Below are 26,233 nucleotides of genomic sequence, written 5' to 3'. Positions count from 1 at the left end.
GAGTGAGGGAGGGGGATGAGGAAGGAGCAGGAGGGCAGGCTCGGGGGAAGAAGACGGAGGAGGTAGAAGAGCCGAAGACAGGAGAACAGAAGACAGAAGAACAGAAGACAGAAGAACAGAAGACCGGAAGAGCAGAAGACAGTAGAACAGAAGAACAGAAGACAGAAGCACAGAAGATCGGAAGAGCAGAAGAACAGAGAAGAACAGAGAAGAACACAGAAGAACACAGAAGAACCGAGAAGAAGAACACAGAAGCACAGAGAAGAACAGAGAAGAAGAACACAGAAGACCGGAAGAACACAGAAGAACAGAAGGGAAGAACAGAAGAACAGAAGGGAAGAACAGAAGAACACAGAAGAAGATTGCAGAGGGGGAGCGAGGAGGAAGAGACAGAGAGGAGGAAAAGAAGCAGGAGCAGGAGAGAAGGTGAGTGGCGAGGGGCTGGGAGGAGGGGGGTACTTACAGTTAGGTGGGTCTCAGGAACACAGGAACTCGGGAACTTGGAGGAGCTTCAGCGGCAGGGGGAGCGACCTACCCTTGGGTCAAGGGTCGCTACCACTGTCGCGCAGCGGCCGCCATAAGAGGTAGGAGGGGGGGGGAGGGGTCAGCTGGGGGCGAATGGGAGCTGGGGGGCGGGGGCGTGCAGGAGGTCGCGGCGGGAAAGCGCGAGGGAGGGGGGGGACAGGTAGAGTGAGAGGAGCTGGGGGAGGGGGTTTAGGGTGGAGGAGGGTGAGTGTTAGGAGGTTTGGAGATTAGGGAGAGAGATAGGAGTAGGGTTGTGAAGATAGGGGAGGGGGGGGTTGTAGAGGTGGGTGAGGGAGAGAGGTAGAGTGAGAGGATAGGGAGATAGGTAGTAGAGGGGGTGGCGGGAGGGGGGGAGAGATAGAGAAATAGATAGAGAAAATAGATAGAGAAGTCGATAGATAGGGAAATAGATAGATAGACAGATAGGTAGGTAGGAGGAGGTGGAGAGTGGGGGAGTTAGATAGTGAGATAGGGAGCTAGAGAGATAGGAAGATAGGAGGAGTGAGGGAGGTAGATAGCGAACGGGTTAGCTAGGGGTGAGAGAGGGGGAGGCGAGTGAGGGAGGGGGATGAGGAAGGAGCAGGAGGGCAGGCTCGGGGGAAGAAGACGGAGGAGGTAGAAGAGCCGAAGACAGGAGAACAGAAGACAGAAGAACAGAAGACAGAAGAACAGAAGACCGGAAGAGCAGAAGACAGAAGAACAGAAGAACAGAAGACAGAAGCACAGAAGATCGGAAGAGCAGAAGAACAGAGAAGAACAGAGAAGAACAGAGAAGAACACAGAAGAACCGAGAAGAAGAACACAGAAGCACAGAGAAGAACAGAGAAGAAGAACACAGAAGACCGGAAGAACACAGAAGAACAGAAGGGAAGAACAGAAGAACAGAAGGGAAGAACAGAAGAACACAGAAGAAGATTGCAGAGGGGGAGCGAGGAGGAAGAGACAGAGAGGAGGAAAAGAAGCAGGAGCAGGAGAGAAGGTGAGTGGCGCGGGGCAGGGCGAGGGGCTGGGAGGAGGGGGGTACTTACAGTTAGGTGGGTCTCAGGAACACAGGAACTCGGGAACTTGGAGGAGCTGCAGCGGCAGGGGGAGCGACCTACCCTTGGGTCAAGGGTCGCTACCACTGTCGCGCAGCGGCCGCCATAAGAGGTAGGAGGGGGGGGGGAGGGGTCAGCTGGGGGCGAATGGGAGCTGGGGGGCGGGGGCGTGCAGGAGGTCGCGGCGGGAAAGCGCGAGGTAGGGGGGACAGGTAGAGTGAGAGGAGCTGGGGGAGGGGGTTTAGGGTGGAGGAGGGTGAGTGTTAGGAGGTTTGGAGATTAGGGAGAGAGATAGGAGTAGGGTTGTGAAGATAGGGGAGGGGGGGTTGTAGAGGTGGGTGAGGGAGAGAGGTAGAGTGAGAGGATAGGGAGATAGGTAGTAGAGGGGGTGGCGGGAGGGGGGGAGAGATAGAGAAATAGATAGAGAAAATAGATAGAGAAGTCGATAGATAGGGAAATAGATAGATAGACAGATAGGTAGGTAGGAGGAGGTGGAGAGTGGGGGAGTTAGATAGTGAGATAGGGAGCTAGAGAGATAGGAAGATAGGAGGAGTGAGGGAGGTAGATAGCGAACGGGTTAGCTAGGGGTGAGAGAGGGGGAGGCGAGTGAGGGAGGGGGATGAGGAAGGAGCAGGAGGGCAGGCTCGGGGGAAGAAGACGGAGGAGGTAGAAGAGCCGAAGACAGGAGAACAGAAGACAGAAGAACAGAAGACAGAAGAACAGAAGACCGGAAGAGCAGAAGACAGAAGAACAGAAGAACAGAAGACAGAAGCACAGAAGATCGGAAGAGCAGAAGAACAGAGAAGAACAGAGAAGAACACAGAAGAACACAGAAGAACACAGAAGAACACAGAAGAACCGAGAAGAAGAACACAGAAGCACAGAGAAGAACAGAGAAGAAGAACACAGAAGACCGGAAGAACACAGAAGAACAGAAGGGAAGAACAGAAGAACAGAAGGGAAGAACAGAAGAACACAGAAGAAGATTGCAGAGGGGGAGCGAGGAGGAAGAGACAGAGAGGAGGAAAAGAAGCAGGAGCAGGAGAGAAGGTGAGTGGCGCGGGGCAGGGCGAGGGGCTGGGAGGAGGGGGGTACTTACAGTTAGGTGGGTCTCAGGAACACAGGAACTCGGGAACTTGGAGGAGCTGCAGCGGCAGGGGGAGCGACCTACCCTTGTGACCCGGGCGGGTTGGGACAACAGTTGTGGCTTGTTGTAGGACTGGCATAGTCGCCTACAAACATAAGTACTGTCATCCTTAAACCAGCTGTCTTGCCTAGAGCAAGAGTCAAACTATGACAAATCAATCACAAAACATTAATTATACTACAATAATAAAACAAAATGAGACAGATCTTATAATATTTAAAATACTGATTGATCCATATATACAAATAAGTAAAAATTAGCTGCCACACTAAATTAATTGTAAACTTATTGGGCTAAACTAGTACATTGAGCAGGAGATTCTGATGTTTATTAAAGTCTCAATCTAAGAGGAATCAATGGGCTGTACTAATCTCCTTCTTATACACAACATTGCAAATAGGAATTTAGATATGCCAATCCAATAGTTTGATTTGTGTCAGTTTTTAAAATTCTATATGCCTATGCCCCTAAATTCCTACACTTAGGGGCTATCTACTTTCTTCTAGGCGTTCTTTAAGCATCGCAGAAAAAAAGAATGTGGACTTCAGATTCACTGGAACCACCACACAAGGGGCAGACCGGATTTACGATAGCCCTGGTACTGAGCCATTTGGAAGTGTAATAATATAAAGGCAAGGCCCCAATCTTGAATTGAACATATAGGCCCCCATTTCAACCTTGGCGGGTGGCCAAGGTTGAACCGCCAAACAGCTGCCTATGCGGCCGCAAACCCGCCGGCCGCATTTCAACATCCCCACCGGCCCAGCGGGGATTTGGGCCGTAACAGTGCAGCCGGGTCCTAGTGGAGCCTGCTGCAATGTGGCGGTGCGGCGTGTGCAGCAGCACCCGTTGCGCTTTCCACTGTCTGCCGAGCAGACAGTGGAAATCGCGATGGGGCTGTGCCTGGGGGCCCCTGCACTGCCCATGCCAAGTGCATGGGCAGTGCAGCCCCCAGGGGCCCCACGAGTCCCCTTACCACCAGTCTTTCCATGGCAGTGTCTACCGCCATGGAGAGGCTGGCGGTAAGGGGAGTCAAAATCCCCAGGGCAGCGCTGCTTGAGGATTGCGACGGCCGGGACATCCATGGCGGTAAACCGTCGGGACCTCCATGGCGGTAAACCGCCAGTCCCAGCACTGTACCGCCGGGGTCAGAATATGGCATTTCGTACCACCAGCCTGTTGGCAGTACGAACGCCACTTTAACCCTGGCGGTCGATGACCACCAGGGTTGAAATGAGGCCCTTAGTTTCTTAGCCAAGCTGGGTTCAATTTCGTCCATAAAAGCTTCTAGATTATAAGAATCCTTGTTCAAAAGAAAACTGCCTGTCAATGAACCTAGTGAGGCAGTCCAAAGTAATTTGCCAGCACCCTGATTGTCCGGTATTTCTTCCAGTGCTAGACGATAGTAGGATGGTTCCGGGGTAGCCCACTTTCTTCTCCAGTATAATATGGGCCTAGGAGCAATCTCCTCCGTGAAACAACTGGCGTACTGATTGGAAGGTTCAGTAATTGTCACAAAAAGCAATTCTCTACTCAACTAATAGTTTTCACAGGCTTATAGCCCCATAATTCGGCCCATAGAGTACGGCCCCAGAGCTTGGGCAACAAAGATCTTAATGACAGGTGAAATAGGCTTACAAAAAGTCACCCTATGTACGTTTAGGAGCCCGCCTATATGATGCTCTAATTTTAGACTTTGCTTAGTTGAGTGGGTGACCCAATTAATCCGCTCACTAAGAGTAATACCTAAGTAATCAAAGGTGTTTACATATTTTAAAGGTGTCCCACTTACAGCGGGATTGGGAGTGATGATCGACATGGGTTAAGTACCATATATTTTGTCTTCCTCAAGTTGATTTTGAGACCCTGTAACTTACAAAACATGCTAAATTGGTCAAGGCACTTCTGGAGGCCCATAGGAGATTGAGAAAGAAGGAGAGTGTCGTATGCAAACATTAGAGCTGGCACTTTTGAGGACAGTAACCTAGGAGCATCATTATCACATAAATTTAAAAAAATCAACCAGACCATTTATATACAGCGAAAGGATGGTTGGGGCAAACACACATCCCTGCCTTACTCTCCTGTTGACCAGAAAGGGATCAGAAACCTCTCCCAACTTACCACAATGCACTAATGCAAAGTTATGTTTCGTGAAGTCTAACAATAATAGAGAGGTGATAAGGCGTGACCCCCTAATGCAAAGTTATGTTTCGTGAAGTCTAACAATAATAGAGAGGTGATAAGGCGTGACCCCCTTGTCCGACAAAATTCACCACAAAATACTCATGGGCACCAAATCAAAGGCTGCCTTTAGATCGACAAAAACCACAAGGCTCCTCGCTCAGCCCGACACTCTTCAACGTCTACATGAGCCCCCTCGCCGACATCGTACGCAAACACAGCATCATCATCACCTCCTACGCCGACGACACTCAACTGATACTTTCCCTCATCAAGGACCCCGCCAGCGCCAAGACCAACCTGCAAGATGGAATGAAAGACGTCGCAGATTGGATGAAACTCAGCCGTCTGAAACTGAACTCAGACAAAACAGAAGTCCTCATCCTCGGAAACACCCCGACCGCCTGGGACGACTCCTGGTGGCCCACGGCCCTCGGCACCGCACCGACCCCCTCAGACCACGCACGCAACCTCGGTTTCATCTTGGACCCACTTCTCTCCATGACCAAACAAGTCAACGCCGTATCATCCTCCTGCTTCCTCACCCTCCGCATGCTCCGAAACATCTTCCGTTGGATCCCCGCAGACACCAGAAAGACCGTGACCCACGCCCTCGTCACGAGCCGCCTGGACTACGGCAACACACTATACGCAGGAACCACCGCCAAACTCCAGAAGCGTCTGCAACTAATTCAAAACGCCTCCACCTGCCTCATCTTCAACATACCCCGCAACAGCCACATCTCCGCCCACCTGAGACACCTGCACTGGCTTCCCGTCAGCAAAAGGATCACCTTCCGTCTCCTCACCCACGCACACAAAGCCCTCCACAACAAGGGACCAGAATACCTCAACCGTCGCCTCAGCTTCTACACTCCCACCCGTCCTCTTCGGTCCGCCAACCTCGCTCTCGCCGCCGTCCCTCGCATCCGCCGCACCACGGCGGGTGGGAGGTCCTTCTCCTACCTGGCGACCAAGACATGGAACTCCCTCCCCACCATCCTCAGGACCACCCAGGACCACTCCGCTTTCCGGAGACTACTCAAGACCTGGCTCTTCGAGCAGCAGTAACCCCTTACCCCTAGTGCCTTGAGACCCGCACGGGTGAGTAGCGCGCTTTCTAAATATTTATGATTTGATTTGATTTGATTTGATGTAAAATCTACCCCCCACCCCAAAATTTTTACAGTGGAATAGCTGCAAGCTAAACTCCTGGTCAATCGTTGGGATTTTAAAATGAAAACCAGCTTGCAGGGGGCTTAAAACCTTACTGTCCCCCATGCAGTCTTGCAATCTTTCCAGAGTTACTTTTGAAATATCTTCTGTGTGGTGTCTATTAAACTAATAAGACGGTGGTCGGCGGGCAGCATGGGCGAACCTTTTTTGAAAGCGGAATTATTTCAGCCCCCACCCAAGAGTGGGGAACAGACATCCCTTCCATTACAGCATTAAAAATAAGAGTGAGGTACGGGCCCCAATTCTATGGCTCCCACAGAAATAAATCTCCAGAAATTGTGTCCAGACCAGTGGCTTTGTTAGGAACAATCCTTTTTATTGCCATAATCACTTCATCTACAGACATTGGTGGATGCCTCACGCTGACCCCCCCCCCCCCTCCCCCCCCCACAACGCAGGTGGTAGCATTAGCATTACGTTTGGTTGGTGGGGCCTGGGACACAGGATAATCGCCATACAAGCTTGCAAAGTGCTTGATCCGGACATCAGCATCAAAAATATTGCCTGAATTCCCTTAGATCTCGGAGTTCCCCGCACAAGCCAGCTCCCAAAAAGCAGAATGGTCTTCCCACCTTACCGCACTAAGCAATGCTTCCAACCTATCATAGTCGCTTTTTTGTGGCATTAAGGGTTTTTTAAATGGAGGAATCTCTGTGATACGATAAGGCTTTTATCCGGGGCTTGGTTGCATTAAGCAGAGATAGTTTCGCTTGCGTACACTGGTCGTTGAACCATGAGGGAACAGGCCTCCTTTCCCCCAGATGATGCCCCTCCACATAAGACACATTCTTTAATTCTCTACAGAGCTGTAAGTGGACGTCACCAATCTTTGTTAGAAACGCTTGATTACATGGGAGCGAAATTGAGCACAGCATCAATACCACATCCAACCTCCTGGCAGAGCCGCCTAAAGGAAACTTGTGACCGCTTAACCGCACACAATTTAATCCTACGTTTATTAGATGTCACAAGGAGCCTAGCATCTGAGGGATCACATCTGGTGGAAACAGCACTGCATGTCGGAAAAGAAAGATCTAATACTAAGGCATTGTGATCACTGTCATGTCTTGTATGAATAGCCATATCAAGCACATGTGGCCAAAGTCTAACATCAATTAATTAATTGCCAAGTTTCCTGAAATAAACACTGATCAGTAAAGTTCCCCCAGTCTGGGCAGCCAAGCTTGGTACCAAGACTGGCTACGTTCCAGATTATCACTCTAGCCATTGATCTCACGCTCTCAATGTCTTCAGTAATCTTGTTTCCTGCATGCTCGACTAATACAGAGGGTTTGAGAGGAGCTTCCCCTCCAACGGTATCAGAACAGCCTCCTTTAGATGGTTTATCTCCTACAGAATGGATTTGGTCCAGGGGGACCCCTCCCCCTGGTTTGGTGGAGCTTTGGCTGACTTGCTAGATGGCGATCCAAGTTGCTGCAGACTGTCACTGATAGAGCCCCACATGGGCTCAGAGCTGTCCCCCATAGGGCCTCTTGCTTCAATGGGGGGATATTATTGGAGGGAACTCCTACTCCCCTTTGCATGTGGGTTGTCACTCCTCGAAACCACTATCTTCCCATCAAGGACATTAGGAGGGACCGATCTATCAGTAAGTCAATGTCATCAAGAACTTCAAGCCTGTTAGCAACAAAGACATTGTAAAACCTATTGTGCCGTGTATACTCAGACGGGGCCCCGCCGGACAGGATAAGGATTGCGTTAATCTTGCATTATGTTCCTTACTAACATAGGGTGGAGGCTTATAAAAATATCCCAGCGGGAGAAGAGTGGTATTCGTGGTCCTAGCCACTGCATGCGAATCTTCGACTAAGAGCCTTCCTACCAGATCCGGATCTCTGACGTTTATGATGACACAGTCCCCAGGGCGATCAATCGGGCCATTCCCAATTCACTTTACTCTATGTGTCAAAAGAATATTAGACGCAAGTGAGATCGGGAAGTTTTTATTCTTTACTAGCCACTGCAGACATTTTGTAAACAAAATCTTGTGGAACTCTTCTTGGCCTACTTTCAATGGCAGCACACCCAACATAATTACTACAAATGGACAAGATGCTGGCGGTAGGTTGATTGTTGGTTAATGTGGGGTTGAACCGAAAGTGGATTTAATACCTCCTTTTGGGGCAAAGACCGTACTCCAACCCTGCAACTTGGGGTCTGTAGTGGGCACTGGTACCCTAGGGGGATGTGAACGAGGTATTATGTTAACTGGCGCCAGCAAGCCTATATTGTCACGCCCAGCACCAGATGTCACCTGAGTACAGTTAGAATTCTGCCACCAGCCTGTGACAATTCCACTGGTTCCCCTCTGTTACCTGCACTTATCGGAACTCCAATTGACTCTCAATCTTCCCCAGGTGATGCAATACAGGCTCCAGGACATCCTTAAGATGTTTCTCGATATTGCAAAACAGCTCCTCCTCGTAGAGGAACAATACCCCTCCTCCGGCTGAATCAGAGCCCCCCAGACACGCCTCCTTGCTGGCAGGTGATGCAATATTATATGCAACCTGCTTCTGCCTCTTAGATCTCATATTTGCATCCGCCCGTTTCCTTTTCCCAGTGATACTTGTGGGTGTTACTCCCTCTCCTAAAGGATGAGCCAGCTTTGGAGGGGAGATGGTAGCGTGGTTGGAGGCTCTAGCAGCACCATCACAGATCACAATGGGAGAAAGAGGACCTACCGCTGGAACAGTTAGTACGCCTTGGTGCACTTCTCCCTCGTGATCCTCCATTGAGGCAGGGGTTACTACTAAACCCTCTGAAGAAGGAGAGGATAAGGATAGCCTGCTCTCAGCCAGTTCGATTTCTCTGGACAGTACTCACACAGCTTGTAGAAAGCTGTCCAGCGTGGAATTGGTGGGGGGGAGCTGCCAATGTTGTCTTACGTTTGCCCATAATTGAGTTTTTGTTAGAGAGGTGACGCCAGTCAATATAACCAATCCTTCTTTTCGGGACCACCCGAAATTGGAAATGCAGGGGAAAAGAAAGTTCAACTTGGGACTCAAGACGCCCCAAAAAAAGAAATTACAGTACCTTACCAGGCGTCAAGACTCCATCTTCCAGTTTTCCGCAAGTTGAAATTGATAGACTTGGGGGGGGCCTGGCCCGGCCTTGACCGCCCGCGGACGGGCCTGCTCATCGCCCTGGCTCCTCAAACACTTGGCAGCTCTCCTGCCATACTGGACGTCAGGAGATGGAGTCCCGGACCCTCGTGTCCTCTCCTGCAGGTTCCCCTGTATTCTTCTACAGGCTCCCCCGTCCTCTGCTGCGATGTTTATTTTATCTCTTGGGATGCTTTAATCCCTGTGACTTTATTTTTCAATTATTTTGTTGTTCAATTCGTGATAAAAACAAAGTGTTAGCAATTCTGACTTCCCCTTTGAACTTCAGGAATATCTTGCTTGAGTTGCATGTGGGATTACTGAATCTTTTGACACTGAATGCAGGTAAAATTGAGGTGTTGGTTCTAGGGAATTATATTTAGACATCTCTTTGATAGTCAGTTGCATTTGGCTCTCCTGCAAGCTTTACTAACATGACCAAAATTATTGGTGTAACGTGGAACGCTAATCTTTACTTTCTCCTGCTTGACAATGAGATCACCGGTATGTTACTCACGTTAAAGATCTTCTTTGAGTTGAAGGGGAAAATTAGTTATCCAGGTAGCTATCTCTTCTTGTTTGGATTACACAAATGCAGTCCTGTCTGGCTTACCTAAATAAATTGCCATATTCAGATGCAGCTGCCAGACATGTTACTAATTTACATCAGCTCCTCATGTGACCAGGGAATAAACAGATCCTAGTTAAGACACTTTGCATGGTGCTCTGGCAGTTACTGGCACATGTCCTGATTATCTCTGCTGTCGGCTTCAGTCCTACCTTGAAATGTTGTTTAGGGTCCCCCTAGAGTCGCAGGGGTCAGATGCCTAACCTCCTGACACTAAGGAATTACTTAAAGTGCCAACCCGAATTAGAAATCCAGTAGCATGGCAACTGTACGCAACTCACGGATCAATACTGCGAAGGAGAATTTTCCTGCCAACGATCAATCACCTAGGATAAGTTCAGGGTCACAGTGGAACTGCAAGCCCTCTTTAGTTATTGAATAACATCCTAAAATAGCATTAAGAAGAAAGATATTTATTTTACAAATGTTTCTTTTAAAATCCCAATAAAGTGCATAAAACATAAATGATAAACACACAGAATATGAACAGTAATGCAATGGAACAGGTTATAGATGATGAAAACAGCAAGAAAAATTCTAGCATTTTTTTTAGTTCCATAGCCTTAACACTCATTCTGCTAACTCTAAGTGCTATGCTATCTTTCACTGAGTTAGTGCATAATAAGCCAGTTCTCGCGTTTCAGGCGTGGTGCTCACAGATTACCTGTTTTTGGGACAACAGGTATAGTATCATTCTGGAATTGCAGTCTTGCTATTTCTGCAGTACTCTAACATAAACAGTGACTGGTGAAGGCCACTCTTCTCCATGTGACATTTGACTAAAGCAGGTGCTGTAAGCTGGCTGGCGTGCACGTGTCTGTGATGGCACTGGTGTGAAGCTACTCTCCATCTTATACACTAATACTTGAGTTTGTGTAGTATCTAGTCAGAGATCTTCTTGAAATGCCTTTAATTCAAATAATAAACATTAAACAGCATAGTGTTTATGTTGTTGTTCATACAAGAAAACAATGACGAAATCACTGACACTATATTTGAAAACAACGAGTGTTATAGTAAACTTGACATGTAGGATAAATAACATGGATGTGGATGCGTCACCTTATCATATTTTTCTGATACCTTTATCAAATTAAACAATACTGAAAAGCAGATGCACTCAATGCAAGCATTTCTGAACGGTTCCTAATCATCTATTAACCAGCCACGGTTCCTCCATTAGTGTGGAGGAGTGTTTCCCACTTATTAAAATGTTGCAAAGTTGAAAAATAAAATGGTAATAAAATTAATTTAGTACCATTTTAGCCTTCACTATTCCCAGCCCGAGCCAAGCATCAGGGTTGGGCAGATCCATTGCTGCTGCTTGGCAGCTGCAGGGAGGAGTGGTGGGCACTTCAGTTTAAGGTGTGCATGTCACTTTGGCTGGCTGTTTTGTGAGGGCCAGTCTCACATGCACACTTGAACCCTCTCCAACCCGAGCTGTTTTAGCTGGGTGGAGGGCAGGTGCAGGCCCACAGTGCCTGTGGGAGCGTAGAGACAGCCCGCTCCAACCAATCCTGGTGTTTCTCTCATGCTGCTTAACAACATCATCAGCAGCATTAGAGCAGTGTCTGGAGTGGTTAAGTATGTTGGCTCTGTAACCACATCCTCCCCGACAGACTGAAGATCACCGAGGAGGACCAGAGGACGCATGCCAGTGGGTAAGTACAAATTTGCATTTTTAGTGTTATGACTCACTGAAAGGAACTGTGAAAAATGTGTACCGCCTTTAACTTCAACGCCAAAGCTGTCACTGTGAAAAACTTGCACTGCCTTCAGCTTCAACTCCAAAGCTCTCAGTTGTGGCCTGTCATGTACACTGTTTATAATGAGCCATTATTGAGAGCTTTGGTATTGACCCTAAAGCAGGGGTCTTCAATCTGGGGCACGGACCCCTCTAGTGGAGCATCAGGTGATCCCGTGGGATGCTAATACTAGGGTGTAAGATACCTTATTCATAAAGATCTGTTCTTTAGCAACGTCACCATCTTGTTTGAATGTTTGTTTACAATCACCGTGATCAAACAAACTTTTATAAACCACAACTCTATTTAAATTCCAGATCCGATGATCTTCAGTTTTTATTGCTTTAGTGAAAACCTTTAACACCCTCATAGATTTCGACCACTTGCTACTCTCACCTCTCAGTCCCGGTCGTCTTATCTTGAACCAGTCACCTACATTGACTTCAGTCTTCTTGACAGCCTTTCTTCTGTCAGAATGTTTTTACTAGCTCTCATGATTTCCTCCTCTTTAAGATTCCAACATTCCGAAATTGTTCTCTTCCCTCTGTTACTTAAAAACTTGTTCACCCAAGAGGGTTCCAAAATTGTATTGGGTTGCCTACCCGAAACAGGGCAAATGGAGTTTCTTGTGTGACTGAATGAAGTGTGAATCTATACTCACATACCCTGCTTGACACTTCTTCCTTCCAATAAAAATTGTTACTGTTTGGCAGGGAAATAGTTTCCTTTAATATTCGATTAAACCTCTCTACCATCCCGTTTGTTTCAGGATGATATACAGCACACTTTTTATGTTTAATACCACACCCCTCCAAAAATCCGTCCATCTCTTTAGACATGAGTTGTACGCCATTATCCGTTAATAAAGTTTCACGGATCCTTTCCTTTGAAATCAATTCCTTTAGAAATGTAATGACAACTTAGTTTCAATACCTCTGGTAAAGTATACTTCTGGCCACCTAGAATAAACGTCCATCACTACAATCACATAGTCCTGAGAATTATTACTGTAAATACGTCCTTAAAATGTCATGAGCTCTATCTTGCAACAGACCAATAGGATGACTCCTAAGCACCATGCGTTGTACTCTAGGTTTCAACGTCTTGTCACATAAACATTCTATGCACTCTTTTACCAATCTCTTAGTCTGAGTATCCATTCCAGCCACCAATACGAGGAATGCAACCTTTCTTTAGTTTTAGAAATTCCCCAGTGAAATTTGTGTGCCTGTTCTAATAATTCCTTCTTAGTTTACATGGAGGAACCAGCCTAGTACCTCTGAAAAACAAACCTTGTTCTGTTGCTAGTTGATCCTTAACCAACCAAAAGTCTTTACACTCCAAGCCACCCTGATCTTTGTTTTTCCAACCCAACCGCAACATGTTTATAAATGTACTCAGGGCCCAGACTGCCTTAACTTCATCAATCCACCTTTGTTCGGAAATACTTTCAAAATTAACTTCACAGATACATTCATCATCATCATAATCCTCATTATCTTCCTTGGAGCAATTGTTCACAGTCGGTACCAATCTGGATAAAGCATCTGCTGAAACATTTCCACACCAGGAATATATTTTACCTCAAAATTATGGTCTTGCAAACTAACAACCCATCTGGTGATTATAATAGAAACAGCATCAATACCTTTAGTTCTCACAACAAATGGACTTCCCCATAAAAACTTTTTAAGCTTCTTGATGGCCCAGTGTCCTGCCAACGCTTCCCTTTCTATGGCACAGTAACGTGTTTCTGCCCCCCTCAAACTCCTTGAAATAAACATGATGGAGTTTTCAGCTTTACAACCTCCCTGCTGAACGACTGCTCCCAGTCCTTTGAGGCTTGCATCAGTAGTTAGAATAGAATACTTCATAGGAACAAAATCTTTAAGTGTAGGGGCAAGTGACAGCTTAGCCTTTAAATCCTCTAATTTTCTTTCACATTCTGCATCCCAAACAAACGCAATACCTTTCCTCAACAAATGTCTCATGTTTAAACTGCTATCAGCAAAATTCGGAATAAACTTGTTGTAATATTCGGTCATTCCCAAAAATCTCATGAGCTCTTCCTTGTTCATGGGAGAAACCATGTTTTGAATGGTGTCCACTAATTCTGTTTTGGCCATCAATCCATCACCTGTTAATGTGTGACTCAGATAATCAATGGTCTTCCTGCCAAACGTACATTTTTCTATTTTAACAGTGAGATTATATTCCTCCAATTTACTGAGAACTTTTCTTACTCTGCCCACGTGTTCGATTTCATCCCTTCCATAAACAAGTATGTCATCTTGGTACACACATACACCCTCTATTTCACTCAATAATTTCTCCATGTGCGCTGGAAAACCAATGTCGCCAAGACGACACCAAAAGCTAATCTAGTATATCTGAATGTTCCAAACGGTGTAATAAAAGCTGCGAGGTCTCTAGATGATTCTTCTAACTCAATTTGGTGATAAGCAGAAGTGAGATCAATAGTGATGAAGATATTTGCTCCGCCTAACATCACTAAAAGCTCCAATGTATTTGGCAATGGGTACTTATCAACAACCCCTTTGTTAGGATTCTTGAGATCTACACATAATCTCACACTGCCATTAGGCTTCATGGCCACTACTACAGGAGCTAACCATTTTGAACTTTCCACCTCTTCAATGACTCCCTGTGCTTTGAGTCTTTCCAATTCAGTACGCATCTCTTGTTTTACTGATATAGGAACATTGCGCACTTTACTTCAAGAAGGTGGGGCATTAGGTGACATCTGTATCTTATGTTTATAACCTCTCATACAACCTAGCTCACTTCTAAAAACACTTGGAAATTCAATTTTCAATTTACCTTGAGGAATGATATCAAATTCCTTTTTGTTAACAATATTAACATCAGCATTTTTCTTCAAAATGGTAGGTGGAAAACTATTGGGGTTTAACATCACACCCAGATCCTTTTGATGCAACCAGCTTATTATGCTGTCATCCTTCTTAGATACATATACTTTTCCAGTAGTGTAACGCTTCTCATACTCAATTAGCCTGAAAAATACCCATGTAGTTCAATAGGTCCACCCCCATATGCACAAGGTCTGATATCAGGTTTAAACAATCTTACTTTCCCCTTTAATTTGTCTTCATAAAATGTGTTTTCCACAATAGTAATTTTCACACCGGAGTGAAACAGAACTTTAGTTTTCTTTCCTTCAACTTCAATAAAATATAGAGGACATGCTTCCTTAACAGTTCCAATTTGCAAAATTATTTGACCACATTCCAACTTTGCATTTTCTTCCCTTTCATTATCACATAGGTCTATCTCATTCACAGACTGTTTAATTTTGAAGGCTATTGAAAAATGACCTTTCTTTTTGCAATATGAACAGAACCCCTTTAATGCTGGACAATTCTTATCATTGGCAAAATGTCCTTCTCTATCACATCTGAAACACTTCTTTGTTCTCCCTTTTTTTCTGTCTTAGTTGAAATCTTTGGTAACCAAAGCTCATCGCTGACTTTCTCAATATTGCACCTTAGCATAAATTGATCCCTTATTCTTTCCTCTGGAAGGTTATCAAACATACAAGTAGATGCTAATCGTCACAGATCAGTAACATAGTTCTCTATAGACTCATCTTCTTTTTGTACTCTTTTCCCAAAGTAGTAACTCTCTAGAATGGTGCTCACCTTTGGCAAAAAGCGTAGGTCTAACTTTCTTATACATGTTTTATATTCATTAAGATTAATTGCTTCACTATCTGGCACATCCGGAAGATGGTCAAAAACTTCCTGTCCTTCTGCCCCAAGACAGTGAAGTAAAAGTGCTGTTCTCCTTTCCTCACTCAATTAAGTGCCACATACTCTAGAGTATCTCTCACTTTTTTTCCATTTACCCCACTTTATGGAGGTGTGGTAACATTTTGCAACATGAAACTGAAAGAGAGTAAATTGTTAATTTCAACAAAAATTCAATAGCAATATAAACAACATATATCTATACATAAACCTATCATGCGAATACTTTAATACATAGATATTAGTATCCTTAACATCCGCCATACACAACATAAACAGGCTGCTGAAAATTATGCTGAAGAAGGTGTGCCTGTCACCAATTACATAGACGGGCAGATGAAGGTGTGCCTGTCACCTATTATACATGAGCAAAACTTAGTCATAATGGTTCAAAGTATGCGTAAGTCAGGTTGCCCTTCTAGTGTTCCGGCAATGGCACTTGTTACAATGCGTCTGAAACATGTCTACCATTGCTTCGCATCTCTGACATCATGTACAGATGTTCCCTCCAAAGTACAGACAGAAATCCCTGTGTTGTATCAGAAATCCAGTCGGACGTCAAACACTTTTTTCCTCCCAGTACAAAGCACCCAATTACGAAGTCGAAAGTCTGCAAAACGAAGACCAGGCAGCTGCCCTGGACAGTACAATAATAATCTCTAATGAGACAAGCCAACAAGTCGAGCGCCTCTGCATGCACTCCCTACGGAGATTACAAACAAAAGCACGAGGCGGCAGGCCACGAGACAGGTCGTGAGGTGGTGAGTCTTTAATTCAAACTTGTGTCTTCCTGGCACGAAAATATCTTTAAACAAAAAAAAATGTTTAAACTGATTGTGAGTTTATACGTTTAAAGTACATACCACTGTCAATTATCCAAAACAAGGAAAAAAACTCCACCAATGTAGTTTTCTTCATGTACTTCTTTGTTTACAGAGATGTTAGGATGTTTCCATTAAACTTCTCCTTTTGCTTTGTAGTTATCCCTTGCCGTCAGTGTACGATCCCTTATTCATAAAGATGCAGGCAGTATGATGTGAGCAAACTCCGTTTATTTCAATATATCTATTAAGCAGAGAAGAGAGTAAACATCCTAACCATCCTGCTTCCACCCGTCCACTTCTCTCTCCATTCCATTTCAGAACCCACATACATCATAGCATGGTTACCTAACCTGACAACCATGCTGTACATGCAGAGAAGGGTTACCTTACAGGGCTCTGTTTTAAGCTGAAAAAATGAACTGCAGAAAACCGCTGTATATTGGGCCATCACTAACATCTTTTGTCATTTATATCCAAGCTGGGAGTATGTGTCAAAAGGGAAGGGACGCCAAATACTCTTCAAAACTCCACCCCCACGTCCAATAATCACACTGTGAATACTTTTACATTTTAGTAAGGCCTGTCTGACCAGAATAGTATGTTTGGCATCATGTATTTGATTACATTTTGAAAACAGTAAGAGAACTTAACTGCAGAGTTTAAATAAGTGTAGACATACTTAAACATTGACAATTTAATAGAATAATTGTGAAAAAACTGGAGGAAGGGGGATGATGTTTTTTTCCCATTGCGGTGGAGGTCGCAACATTAAAAAGTCCGAAGACCGCTGCCGTAAAGCCATCCTCAGTGTCTCACAGTGCCTGTCAGTGAGTCAAAATGACTGCCCAACTTATGCCAGCCAGAACTCTGCTATTACCCTCCAAGTAGAGGCAAGTGAAATGAAAAAACACTGTACTTGCAGCAGCCTACCACTCATATAATGTTCGCCTCTTCTCATAAACTCGTGATTGTGCCCAAGTTCCATTGCAACCAGCAGGCAGATGCTCTGTCTCGGTTCTTGTTCCTTCTGGGTATTCCCAGCTCACAAGGCTTTGCCCGTGTGAGTGCAGGTGGGCGCTCTCTGAAAGAAGAGGCTGCAGCTCATTCAAGCTAGAGCTGCTGGCTTTACCAATGCTTGTTGATAATCTCCGTCCTGACAACTCCCATTGGTTTCAAAGTCAGTGCATCTCGTATTCGTTCTAATTAACATTTCCACCTTCTGTCAATGAGGAGCGCCCTCTGCCGCCGTCTCTGATATTACACCGTCACGGCTCCTGTTTATTTAATATATATGTAAACAAATCAGGAGCCGTCGTGCTTTTCTTAGTTGTTTTCTGTCCCCTCCAATACTGTATGAAGGAGGCGTCTGCGTTCCCTGCGAATTACCTCCAATGCATGTGGAAAAACATTTACATCTTATTTGCTTTACTCCCTCCTACAGCCGGCCCTGTCTCTTTAAAGTTCCTTTCACCAGATTCCATCCGCATCCTTCCCCTATTGGCTGTCGAGCTCCACAGGCCGCAGCTTCCGGTCATGGATCCGTCCAATCGGATCACGAATAAGGAATGACCCGCTGGAATAACGCTCTGTTGTTCTACTTGCGCGAGCCCGCCTCCCCGGCGCCGGCCTCCAATCAGACGACCTGCAGCTGTACCCCGCACGCGCCTGCGCTCTTCTCGACCAGCGACGGCCGAGCGGGCGATGAGGCAGGGCAACAAATCGAGAGACGATAGCATCGAGCAGTTAGTATGTGATTTAAAGGGCTGGTGCGGACTGGGGAGAGCGCGCTGGGGCAGGCAGGAGGAGGCTGGGGTGACTGGTACCCGCAGGGAGAGGCGAGGCTGCTGGGGATGGACTTGCAGGGATTGGGAGAGACTGGCTGAGGGGGCTGCCCAGTAGGGACTGGTGCTGACTGGAGATGATCTACCTGCTGAATGACTTCATAGTGATTGGGGACAATTGATGCGGGTTAGATCCCACCGTGGATGAGCTTCTTTGCCTCTGGTTGTGATTTTCTGCACTAGTGTGGTGCTCAGTGCACACCAGGGAAGATTGTGATTTAATGTTGGAGTGTGGGACACCAGGGCTGAGTATGATTTAGTGCACTTAGTATGGGTGGTCAGTGCACACCAGGGTTGATGGGGATTTCTTGTATGACTGGGAGGTCAGTGCACACCAGCGCTAGTATGATTTAGTGTGGATGGTCATTGCACACCAGACCATATTGTAATTTACTGCAGAAGGGTTGATGGTCAGTGCAACCAGGGCTGATCGAGCCAGTGCACGAGTGTGAGTGGTCAGTGCACACCAGGGCAGATTGTGATTTACTGCCGGAGTGTGGGTGGTCAGTGTACACCAGGGCTGATTGTAAGTCAGTGCACGAGAGTGACTGGCCAGTGCACACCAGGAGTGGTCAGTGCACACCAGGGAAGATTGTGATTTACTGCAGGAGCGTGGGAGGTCAGTGCACGCCAGGGTTGATTATGATTTAGTGCACTGAGTGTGGTTGGCCAGTGCACACCAGGGCAGATTGTGATTTAATGTTGGAGTGTGGGTGGTCAGTGTACACCAGGGCTGATTGTAAGTCAGTGCACGAGAGTGACTGGCCAGTGCACACCAGGAGTGGTCAGTGCACACCAGGGAAGATTGTGATTTACTGCAGGAGCGTGGGAGGCCAGTGCACACCAGGGCAGATTGTGATTTAGTGCACTGAGTGTGGGAAGTCAGTGCACATCAGGGCAGATTGTTTATTTAGTGCACGGAGTGTGGGTGGTCAGTGCACACCAGGGCAGCACAGACTGGCAGGGACAGGGCAGCTGGTAGCCTGGTCCATACTGTGATCGACCGGTAGAATCTGGCCTTGGATGGGAAGCATTAGGAGGGTCAGAGGGGGAGGGGGCTCCCACTGAGGGAATAAACCACCACAGACCTCTTGGGACCCTTCCACAGGAGCTGGTGCAGTGGTTCCGGGGTCAGGGGCTGTGTGACCCTCCTGCACACCGGGGCAGTGCACAAGTAACCTCCTCTGGACGGCCAGCTGGAACTAACTGAAGAATTACAAGGCACGGACACCTGACTGGAAGTGACCACAGGACACTGGGAACAGCGCTAGAACCTGCAGGTAAGAAAGGCCGCCCTCCCCCAACAACCCCCCACCCTTGGCTACTTGAAGCCCCGTGGGTCCCTGTGTGCACTGTGTACTGTGACCTCCAGACAGGGTCACTACGACCAGTGGAATGCAGCCTCCATTCTGGAAACACTAGTTACTGTGTGATGTGTCAGTTGAGCCTCAAGGATCTGTGGACTGTGTTAGTGGGATGTGGGGTGAGGGAGGGGGTTCACTGAATCCTGCAACCAGTGTCTCAGGGCACTGGTGGGGCACGGGGGTATGCATTGTGTGCATCTGAGAGTATTACTAGTTCCACAAAGCCTTTGTTACTTGAGGCGGGGGCATGCAGTTTGTGTTACTTATAACATGAAGTATAGACCATGTCAGTTGCTCTTGTGTCACTGGGAATACCAACACTTGTGACCTGTGTCCATGGGACGCTGGAACCTGTAGTCTGTACTACTGGGGTGAGTAACGTGTATCACAGAGAGCCTAAGGTCTTGCTGCCTGTGTCTCTGGGAGTTCTGAGTCCTGCAGTCTGTGTCACTGGGAGCAGAGACATCTGCAACCTGTATCAATGGGAGCCCTAGTACATGCAGTCTGTGGACTGGGACCTGTAACTTGTATCACTAGCAGCATCGAGGCCTACCTCTTGTGTCACCTGGAGCGCTGAATCCTGCCGCCTTTGTTACTGGGAACAATCGTACCTGCAGCTTATGTCTATGGGCGCCCTAGTACCTGCGGTCTGTGCGACTGGGACCTGTAACTTGTATCACTAGCAGGATGGGGGCTTACCTCTTGTGTCACCTGGAGCGCTGAATCCTGCTTCCTGTGTCTCTGGGAGTAGTAGATCCTTCAACCAGTATAAATGGGAGCCCAGTAAAATGTATCACAGGCAGCGCATGGGGCTTGCGCCCTGTCTCACCAAAGTGCTAAGCCCTGCTGCTGGTGTCAGTGGGAGCTTAGGGACTTACAGTTAGTTCCAGTGGACCATTGCATGACAGACCGCATAGGGGCTTGTTACCTGTGTCACTAGGAGTGCTGTGTCCTCTGGAGTAGTGACATTCGCAGCCTGTATCAATGGGAGCCCTAGTACCTGCAGTCTGTGCGACTGGGACCTGTAACTTGTATCACTAGCCGCATAGAGGCCTACCTCTTGTGTCACTGGGAGTGCTGAGCCCTGCCGCCTGTGTTACTGGGAACAATGGTACCTGCAGCTTATGTCTATAGGAGTCCTGGTACCTGCTGCAGTGTGTGCGGCTGGTACCTGTAACTTGTATCACTAGCCGCATAGAGGCCTACCTCTTGTGTCACTGGGAGCGCTGAGCCCTGCCGCCTGTGTTACTGGGAACAATGGTACCTGCAGCTTATGTCTATAGGAGTCCTGGTGCCTGCTGCAGTGTGTGCGGCTGGTACCTGTAACTTGTATCACTAGCCGCATAGAGACCTACCTCTTGTGTCACTGGGAGCGCTGAGCCCTGCCGCCTGTGTTACTGGGAACAATGGTACCTGCAGCTTATGTCTATAGGAGTCCTGGTGCCTGCTGCAGTGTGTGCGGCTGGTACCTGTAACTTGTATCACTAGCCGCATAGAGGCTTACCTCTTGTGTCACTGGGAGCGCTGAGCCCTGCCGCCTGTTTTACTGGGAACAATGGTACCTGCAGCTTATGTCTGTAGGAGTCCTGGTGCCTGCTGCGGTGTGTGCGGCTGGGACCTGTAACTTGTATCACTAGCCGCATAGAGGCCTACCTCTTTTGTCACTGGGAGCGCTGAGCCCTGCCGCCTGTGTTACTGGGAACAATGGTACCTGCAACTTATGTCTATAGGAGTCCTGGTACCTGCTGCAGTGTGTGCGACTGCGACCTGTAACTTGTATCACTAGCCGCATACAGGCCTACCTCTTGTGTCACTGGGAGCGCTGAGCCCTGCAGCTTATGTCTGTAGGAGTCCTGGTACCTGCTGCAGTGTGTGCGACTGCGACCTGTAACTTGTATCACTAGCCGCATACAGGCCTACCTCTTGTGTCACTGGAAGCGCTGAGCCCTGCCGCCTGTGTTACTGGGAACAATGGTACCTGCAGCTTATGTCTATAGGAGTCCTGGTACCTGCTGCAGTGTGTGCGGCTGGGACCTGTAACTTGTATCACTAGCCGCATAGAGGCTTACCTCTTGTGTCACTGGGAGCGCTGAGCCCTGCCGCCTGTGTTACTGGGAACAATGGTACCTGCAGCTTATGTCTATAGGAGTCCTGGTACCTGCTGCAGTGTGTGCGGCTGGGACCTGTAACTTGTATCACTAGCCGCATAGAGGCTTACCTCTTGTGTCACTGGGAGCGCTGAGCCCTGCCGCCTGTGTTACTGGGAACAATGGTACCTGCAGCTTATGTCTATAGGAGTCCTGGTGCCTGCTGCAGTGTGTGTGGCTGGGACCTGTAACTTGTATCATTAGCCGCATAGAGGCTTACCTCTTGTGTCACTGGGAGCGCTGAGCCCTGCCGCCTGTGTTACTGGGAACAATGGTTCCTGCAGCTTATGTCTATAGGAGTCCTGGTACTTGCTGCAGTGTGTGCGGCCGGGACCTGTAACTTGTATCACTAGCCGCATAGAGGCCTACCTCTTGTGTCACTGGGAGCGCTGAGCCCTGCCGCCTGTGTTACTGGGAACAATGGTACCTGCAGCTTATGTCTATGGGAGTCCTGGTACCTGCTGCAGTGTGTGCGGCTGGGGCCTGCAACTTGTACCATAGACAGCATAGGGACCTGCTGCCTGTGTCTCTTGGAGTTGTGGCACCTTCAGCCAGGAACAATGGGAGCCCTGCATCCTGTGTCACTGGGACTAGTGACACCTGTAACCTGCATCAGTAGGAGCCTTGGTACCTGCAGTGTGTGCAATGGAGACCTGTAACTTGCATCACTAGCAGCATAGGGACTTAACTCTTGTGTCACCAGGAGCGCTGAGCCCTGCTGCCTGTGTCACTAGGAACAGTGATTCCTGCAACTTGTGTCCATGTGAGTCCTGGTACCTGCAGCATGTGCGAGTGTGGCTTGTAAGTTGTATCACTGACAGCATAGAGACCTGCTGCCTGTGGCACTGGAAGTATTGACAACTGCAACCTGTATCAGTGGGAGCCCTGTTACCCGCCGTATGTGCGACTGGGCCCACCACAGGCAGCGCAGCGACTTGCTACCTGTGACATTTCTTTAAACATTTTAATTTTGAAAGCAAAAAATCATCAGTTTTGTTTACAATGTTCTGAAAACATTTGCATCTAATCAGAGACCATTCTGGAAACATTATACGTAGCCTTATATTAAATTTTTCAAACGTGTACACACTTTTTTTTTTTTTTTACTGAAATCACCGTCAGCAGTGTGACGTTACAGCGTTTATTTAGATTCTCACCCTAATAATAAAGATTTGCAGTAATGAACCATAAATACAAGTTCGAACAGCATTAACATATGGACACACATATTACCTCACCTGCAGACAGTTCTCTTTCCTGTAAACTGGCAGCCAAAGGGTTTGTGCTGCAGGGAGGTGGATCTACTTTTCCCAAGGACAAAATAAACATGAAAACTTGTTGTCCTTGACCCTAAACAATATGTCCTGGACGTTGGGCTACAGGAATTCCACAGCCCTGAGTTTTGGAGTCTAGAGGAATCTGTACAGTAGTGTTTGGATTTAGAGAGATATTTACAGTAGTGTTGGGGTCTAGAGGGATCTGTGCAGTAGAGTTTGGTTCTAGATGGATCAGGACAGAAGTGTTTGTCTCTAGAGGGGTCTGTACAGTAGTGTTTGTCTCTAGTAGGATCTGCACAGTGGTGTTTGACTCTAGAAGGATCTGCACAGTAGTGTTTGGCTCTAGATGGATCAGTACAGTAGTGTTTGACTCTAGAAGGATCCGCACAGTAGTGTTTGGCTCTAGATGGATCAGTACAGAAGTGTTTGTCTCTAGAGGGGTCTGTACAGTAGTGTTTGTCTCTAGAAGGATCTGCACAGTAGTGTTTGACCCTAGAAGGATCTGCACAGTAGTGTTTGGCTCTAGATGGATCAGTACAGTAGTGTTTTGTCTTTAGAGGGATCTGCACAGTAGTGTTTGACTCTAGGAGGATCTGCACAGTAGTGTTTGACTCAAGGAGGATCTGCACAGTAGTGTTTGACTCAAGGAGGATCTGCACAGTAGTGTTTGGCTCTAGAGGGGTCTGCACAGTAGTGTTTGTCTCTAGAAGGATCTGCACAGTAGTGTTTGGCTCTATACATTACTGTTGGGGAAAGTCTCAATATTTTAATGACCCCTCCTGTGAAGTAGGCCATCCTCCTTCCATTCTCTCATGGCTGCCTTAATTGTTGTACCTTCACTGTCTTTCCCTCTCTGTTTTTAGGGTTGTATAATGGAACAGGCTGGGCCCCTTGGGGTTTAAGTTGAATATTGCAATGCTCTGTTAATTCCATTTGAAATGCAAAGTTTTAAACTTCATGTTTCTAAAGAAACTTTAATTGATTAACCTTTGTTATGCACAGAATGCCCCAGATTTTTTCTGTGTAACATATTTGGGATTGTTGTCCGCAAGAATGTGTAATTTGCTTTAAGCTTCGTTAATAAAGGGTGGATCTAGCAGAGGTCTGGACTGGAGAGCGTGAATCTAGCAAAGTTCACGTCTGGGCTGGAAAAGGTGGATCTAGCAGAGTTCAGGTCTGGACTGGAGTCGGTGGATCTAGCAGAGTTCAGCTCTGGGGTGGAATCTAGCAGAGTTTAGGCCTGGACTGAAAGGGTGGATCTAGCAGAGTTTCAGTCTGGGCTGGAGTGGGTTGATCTAGCAGAGTTTCAGTCTAGGCTGGAGTGGGTTGATCTAGCAGAGTTCACGTCTGGGGTGGAGAGAGTGGAATCTAGCAGAGTTCAGGTCTGGGGTGGAGAGAGTGGAATCTAGCAGAGTTCATGTCTGGGCTGGAAAAGGTGGATCTAGCAGAGTTCATGTCTGGGCTGGAGTGGGTGGCTCTAGCAGAGTTCAGGTCTGGGGTGGAATCTAGGAGAGTTTAGGTCTGGACTGAAGACTGTGAATCTAGGAGAACTCGGGTATGGCCTGGAAGCGGAGAGCCTAGCAGAGTTTAGGTCAGGACTAGAGACAGAGTTCCGGGCCGGCACTGTAAAGGGTGGATGTAGCGAACTTCTTGTCTTGCCTGGAAATGGTGGATCTAGCAGAGTTCAGGTCTGGACTGGAAAGGGTGAGTCTAGCAGAGTTCAGGTCTGGAATGCAGAGGGTGAATCTAGCAGAGTTCAGGTCTGCACTTGAGAAGGTGGATCTAGCAGACTTCAGGTTTGGACTGGAAGGGGCGGATCTAGCAGAGTTCAGGTCTGGACTGGTGCGGGTGTATCCTGTCTGGACTGGAAAGGGTGGAGCAAGCAAAGTTCAGGTCTGGAGTGGAGAGAGTAAATATAGCAGCGTTCAGGTCTAGGCTGGAAAGGGTAAATTTAGCAGAGTTCAGGTCTGAAGAAAGATATATTTACTATTGTGTGGGTCTGGCTTTGAAAACTTCTCAAAACATGTTACCCTGTATGTTTTCCTGGGAGGGAGGGCTCCTCCTGGCATTTCTGGCGTTGTCCTGTCTCACCCATTAGGACGGATGTACCAACCTCAGTGCCAGTCCCTTCTGACCCTCGCCTGGAGGTGAACCTCTGAAAGTGCCAGCATACCTTAACACGTCTCTCCTGCCAAGCATACCCACTCATCCTAAGCTAAAGACAACTTATGATTAGACTGTATCTACCATCACCCAGTGCGCAGACACAGCTAAAAGGTAGTGAGAGCACTATACTAAAATAATAAAAAGACTGAAATAAATATTTAATTGATAATAAAACCCATAATGTAACGTCCTAGGTCTTCTCTGTCCCGCTGAAAATGCCAAATTCTGAAAGTCTGTGGTTGAGGGGGTAGATTTAGGGAACTAGCATCCAGGTAAGTGATGCTGCAGGAAGTGGAAATGCGAGTATGATGATGCAGGAAGTGACATCACAGTAAGTTTAATTACTTGATGTGTGAAAGAGACGGTGGACAGATTCTAATGGTACTTTGAGCAAAGGCTTATCTCAGAAGTTGGCAGTAGAGGTTTGGTGGGCAGGTGACAAGGGAGCATTGTGCCCTGGGCTTTTCAGGTGTGGTAGTGCAGTCTGTCCCTCACACTTCTTCATCCATGACTCTTCTAAGCGCGTCATCTCATAACACAATAACCACACCTCAGTAGCCACCACCCTGGATATAGAAACACTTCCCCACATGGGATCAAAACCAAGACTGCGCACTTCCAACCACACACCCTACACGGTGTGGCATGCAGCCCATGTAGACAAGCACTTCACCTCCAAGTGTTACAGGTTCAGGCTTTAGAAAACAAAACTACCCTTTTGCTTATACATATCTTACCAAGATGGATATCAGGAAGTATGGTTGGAGTAGGGCCAATGGCAGCTGTAAAAAATGTAATGATGAGTTTACTCAGTTCAGGTGAGTGCGACCGCTGGAGGGGTGGAAATTGAGGCATCACCCACAGGCAAATTTTGAAAAGATGGTACCAACCTCTGTATTTTTGCTGCACAGTCTGTCCTCCTATATCTGTACTGCAGCCAACCTGATCCTCATTGTTGTTGCCATCTAAGAAAACTCCAGAATTTGTCACAGTCCAGACCTGTTACACTGACCTATTTTACTAGCTCAGGCAGGCTCAAGACACAAGGTGGTTTCTGAGGTTACACTGATTTTGCAGGTTGAAGTATCAGGCAGCAGATCTGTTCCTGGTATTCCAGATATCTTGCAGCCCAGGACCTTGGAGGCACAACTTCCACTCTGGTTACAGAGATATTAAGGGCTTAAACTTCAGGCTGCAGA

General features: G+C 47.2%; 1 protein-coding gene across 2 annotated transcripts in view; it reads left to right on the top strand.

The window, feature by feature from the left end:
- Positions 1-17,920: 17,920 nt before the first annotated feature.
- The window catches only part of LARGE2 (LARGE xylosyl- and glucuronyltransferase 2), a 207,194-nt gene continuing 198,881 nt past the window's right edge, over positions 17,921-26,233 (top strand). The window contains exons 1-2 of one of the 2 annotated variants that reach the window (XM_069221741.1): positions 17,921-17,981; positions 19,189-19,360. The gene's annotated coding sequence lies outside the window, so the exon portion shown is untranslated. Of the gene's footprint in view, positions 19,361-26,233 lie in introns of both variants that reach the window. The other variant, XM_069221740.1, reaches the window with a different exon arrangement.

This window comes from Pleurodeles waltl, chromosome 3_1 (assembly GCF_031143425.1).
Source record: "Pleurodeles waltl isolate 20211129_DDA chromosome 3_1, aPleWal1.hap1.20221129, whole genome shotgun sequence".
NCBI classification, from domain to species: Eukaryota; Metazoa; Chordata; class Amphibia; order Caudata; family Salamandridae; genus Pleurodeles; species Pleurodeles waltl.
The sequence above is the reverse complement of the archived record's forward strand: the minus strand, read 5'-3'. Positions and strand labels throughout refer to the sequence as shown.